Below are 5004 nucleotides of genomic sequence, written 5' to 3' on the forward strand. Positions count from 1 at the left end.
GATTTGTAACTTTAAATGGCGTATTTATATATGGTATATCATTATAGCAATTATATCTCGATTTTTAAAAAGCAGCAAAAAAGGAAAAGGAACAAATTATGGATACATGAAACACAGGTGAATCTCAAAAATATATGCAGCATAAAATAAGCTTCACAAAAAACAGTAGATGTTTTATAATCCCACTGATATAAAAGCCTAGCAGATGCCAAATTAAAGTATGATGGAAACAATTCAGAAGAGTGGTCGCTTTATAGAATAGCAGTGGGGCTTGACTGCGGAGTGGCATAGAAAAACTTTTTGGTGTATTGGTAAAGGTTTATATCTTGATAGAGATTGGAGGCCATGCAGGCATATGCATTTGTGAAACTCATCAAATGGTACACTCAGGATCTGTGCATCCATTGTATGTAAATTTCACCCTCCCGTCCCCGCACACACACAACGAAACAAATACTGAACACCAGGTAATTATAAGCAGACTAATACATTTAGAAGTGTACCAGTGTCTATGACTTACTTTGAAATACACAAAAACAACACTGTATTGTCACACAAATAAAGGGAAGACTAGATATATAGATATGGGATAAAGCAAGTATACCTAGATGCTAATTGTAGAATCTAGGACATAGGGATATGGGTACCTATTGTACAGTTTTTACAATGTTCCTTTACGTTAGAAATGTTTATAGTTAAGTGTTAGAAAAATGATGCTTGGTCTCTGCTTGAATATTTATAATGATGGGGTACTCGTCTCATAAGACAGCCTTTATTAATATTCATTAGCTCTGATGTTAGAATTATCTTCCAGATGTTGAGATTTTGCTCTACTGCCATCCAGTGGTCCTTGTTTCACCTTCTTGGTCCCAAATAAAATATCTACTCCTCAGTCCCTTTAGAATTCTGCAGGGACTAGTGTAGGAACATGGGCTATGGAGGGTTCAAGACCTGGTTTTGCTCCTAGTACCTTGTTACTCTAACTGTGATTCTTTCAGCAACAGCATAGATGTCACTTAGGAGCTTGTAAGAAATACAGAATTATTGAATCAGAACCTGCAATTTGACAAGATACTTGGGGATATAAATGCAAGCCAAAGTTTAAGTAAGAAATGAGCCAAGCAGGACAATAAGGCAAAAATATAAATGGGGCTTATGCCAGGGTAGTAACATTAGGAAGAGAGTGAATTCAACAGAATAGAGATACATTTAGGAGAGGTAACTTATAGAACTAAGATTAATCGAATGAGAGTGATGCAGGATAACAGGAGTCAAATGTTCCAGCAGTTATGTGGATGATAGAATGAGTAGAAGGGAATCTGGACCTGAGGTAGTCACAGCATCTGCTGCTTTGTCTGACATGGATACAATGTCAGACTTGCAGGAATTAGCTGCTGTCCCCCGTGAGCTTTACTTTGGTATCCCCTCCAAGTATAAAACCTGCTTCCTCCAGTCTGGTGCTTCTATGAGCAAAACTCTTGAGACTCATTCTGCCATGGATCTGCCCTTGTTTTGATGTCCAAAAGCACTTTCTGAATGAGTACTATGACTTCCCTTCCATTCCCTGCCTCCTCCTTCCAATTACCTAAGCACAACCACCAGTATTTTAAGCATTTAAAAAAAAAAAAAGGTATAGATCAATTTATCAATATTTCTAAATGAGGCTTTTGCATGACAGAACATCTGCTCAGGGACTAGGCCTCTGCTTTCTTAATACTGATGATCTTGGTTACTGGGACTTCCTGGAGGGTCTATTGTTTTGATGTTGTTTTAATGAGCACACAACACTATTTTCCAACTCAGAGCAAATGTCCAGGAACATGTTCCGTCCTCACCCTTTATGAGCCCTTCACCGATTTTACAACTTCTATTAACTGTAATGGCCCTTGCTGGTGGTGAATGTTTCCTCGGAGCATGCTGGGAGCTCACCTAATTGGGTCTACCTCATTGTGGCTGGAAATAGCACTGGAGAGAGTGGTGACCCCAGGCATGACTACCCAGCTATCTCATCTTTCAAGGTTCAGCTCAAATAGCTCAAATAATATATGCTTAATGAAGCCCTCTATAACTTTCCTGCCTGCCTCTAAATGTAGCTCAGGCAGTTAGTAACCTCCTGGATTATGTACATACTTCTGTTCTAATTGTAAAGGGAAGAAATTGTATACATTAACCTAACAGCTGGGACAAAAATGCCTCCTGGTATAGAAAATGTTTTGTCGATGTAAGTACCCTGATTAAGTCCTTGGGGTGGAAGGTGAGACCCTAAGGGCATGGTTAGAAAGAGTGAACAAATAAATAGGTGCCTAAATTGCTCAGTACTGGTAAGTCAGTGAAACTGAGGGGTAGAGAGAACAGAAATGAGGAGAAATGGGCAAGGGATTGGATCCCAGGTATATTTGAAGCTTGAACTTTGAACTCAGGTTATTTGAATATGAGTCATTAATGTCACAGCTGTAGTCCTCTACTTCTCCCTGGACAAAAAAAAAAAAAAAAAAAAGGGGGCATGAAAGGTCTTTATAGAAATGACACTGTGAATGTGCAAACCCACTTATAACACAATATGTCTCTCATTTATCCAAAGACAACCATTTCTAACACAGCCTATCACCTAGGGATAGACAATGAAAGGCTTCATAAAGTAGCCAACATAAAAGTATAAAGAACAATTCCCAATAATAATGGATAGCTATCATTGACAGAACTTGCACGAGGCATCGGTCACTTTGCTAAGAGATTTTCCTCACACCTTATGTCTTGTAATATTTGCAAATATCATGTGCATATTTCCCATGTTCCTGATAAAGAAACTGAATCTTAGAAAGATAAATGGATGCCAAAGTTCTCTAAGTTAGAACATGATAGAGCTAGACTTTTGATTCCAAAAGCATATGCTTCACCAAATATTCTTGACCAAAAGCATCTTTTTACGGATAATCAAAGTGCCTGTGAAGACAAGTCTCCATCTTTTAGCCATAAAACAGTCCTTTGGATTCCAGAGTAGAGCTTACTTAATCTTATTTTATATAATAACTTAATGTGTGAGACTATTTAATTGATTTATTAAAATGTTCGAAACTAAAAATTTAATGACCAATAGTGGTGAGGAAATCTGAGAGGTAGCTCCGTTGGCAACTTCAGTAAATGTTGGAAAACTGAATATCCGTGAGTGAGGATAATAAGAATAAAAACAGATCAAACAAACAAAATACAACCCAAACAAACAAAAACAACCAGATTTAGAAAATTGAGTTCTAGGTCTAGCAGTCAAAGTTGTCGTTGCACTCTGGTACAAAATGTTGCGGTAAAGAGTGTTAAAAAGAAATAATATTGTTGCATTTACCATTTTAAAGAAACATGAAAAAATGAAATATATTTCAGGGAACAATAATCCAACACAAATGGCTAAAAATAACAGTGTATGATGAAATAGCTCTAGTTACAGAGGGAAGAGACTTAAGTGCCCACCTGGCCTTGTACATGGCTATGACCTGGGACCTTACCACTGTTCCTCTCCACAGTGGGACTACTAATCATATCTCTTTCTGAAGGTCCTTGTGAAGAGGAAACAGATGACATATATAACATGCTGGACATTTAGATTATGTTTAATACAGCTATATTAAATCATGTTTAAGGACATCTTTGGGGCCCAAAGAGTAAAATTCTGGCAACTGGAAGGGATTTCCAACATGGAGTAGGTCTCGTCTGAACATTGTATGTGCATGGAGTATTCACTTATCATTAGGAGAAAACAGGAAGGGGCTTTCTCACTCCTGTGCTATCTATCTTCACTTTGTGGAGAGAGCCATATGTCAGATGCACTAGCTCTCATTCCTCACATCCCAGCCAGCATTGACCAGGAGACAGAAATAGCATTCATCGAAAGCCGCAATTACCTCATTTCACTGGACCGTTTGTGTGAGATGTGCCTTGCCTCGCAGTGACTGCACGGGGCCAAAAGTCCATCAAACAGAGCCACTGCTTGTCCAAGAAATGGCCCTGAAAACAGGAGAGGACAGCATGTTCCCTGAGCATATTGGGACCCTTGGCTGTTTCTTGGGTGTTTTTGTTTTCCAGGCCAGAAAACAGTGTCTGAAAACTCCTGGGGATTTCCCAAGCCTCATTCGTCAGGCGGCCAGGCTTCCTCTGACATCATCTGTGAGTGATGGGGTGCAGAGAGGAGGTCACTCACAAGGCAGTCCCAGGCCAGCTTTAGCATGATTGCGGGAAATTAGAGAGCTAATGCCAGAGTGGTCAAAAAAAACAAGGAGAACTTACTAAAACAGTGCATAGCACATAGTGGGCATTCAAGGGGTGGTTCTTGATTGAAACTCTGAGTGATTAAAAGACTTGATTTCCCAACATGCATTCTGCATATGGCAGAGATGGGATTTCAACTAGGATGACCAACTGTCCTGGTTCACCTGGGACTAAGGGGTTCCTGGGGATATGTGACTTAAAGTGTTAAAATCAGGAAACCCTTGGGCAAATTGGGATGTGTCTGTCACCTTAATTTCAATCCAGGTGTGTCTGACTCCAAAGCTCATGTTTTTACGCATCAAACAAAAACTTGTCATGAAGGAGACGTGAATTTAAATAGGGGAATTAAAACACGGAAAAAGACACGTATCATAGAAAATGAAAGGGTCTACTTGCTTAAGAGGAATTAGCAGCTCAGCCAAGCACCATCCACCAATTACCATCAGTCCTCCTTTCTAAGAGCACTTCAGTTTTGTTCAAGAAATTCTTCTATTAAACATGTGCTTCAATGAGCCAGTCACCAAAACTGCATTGCCCTTGCCAATGAATGGTTTTGGAATGAGCATATGATATAATTTTGGCCAATAGAACATCAGAAGAGGTCTAATGGTCAGATTCTTGGAAAGGTTTCTTTTTTCTTAAAAAGAAACCAATATCAACAAAAGCTCTTTCTACCCACTGGACGTATTTATGTCTGTTAAGTGTCACTTAGAACTGTGGTGGCTGTTTTAGATTTACCAAGGG

This window comes from Pteropus vampyrus, unplaced genomic scaffold (assembly GCF_000151845.1).
Source record: "Pteropus vampyrus isolate Shadow unplaced genomic scaffold, Pvam_2.0 Scaffold61, whole genome shotgun sequence".
NCBI classification, from domain to species: domain Eukaryota; kingdom Metazoa; phylum Chordata; class Mammalia; order Chiroptera; family Pteropodidae; genus Pteropus; species Pteropus vampyrus.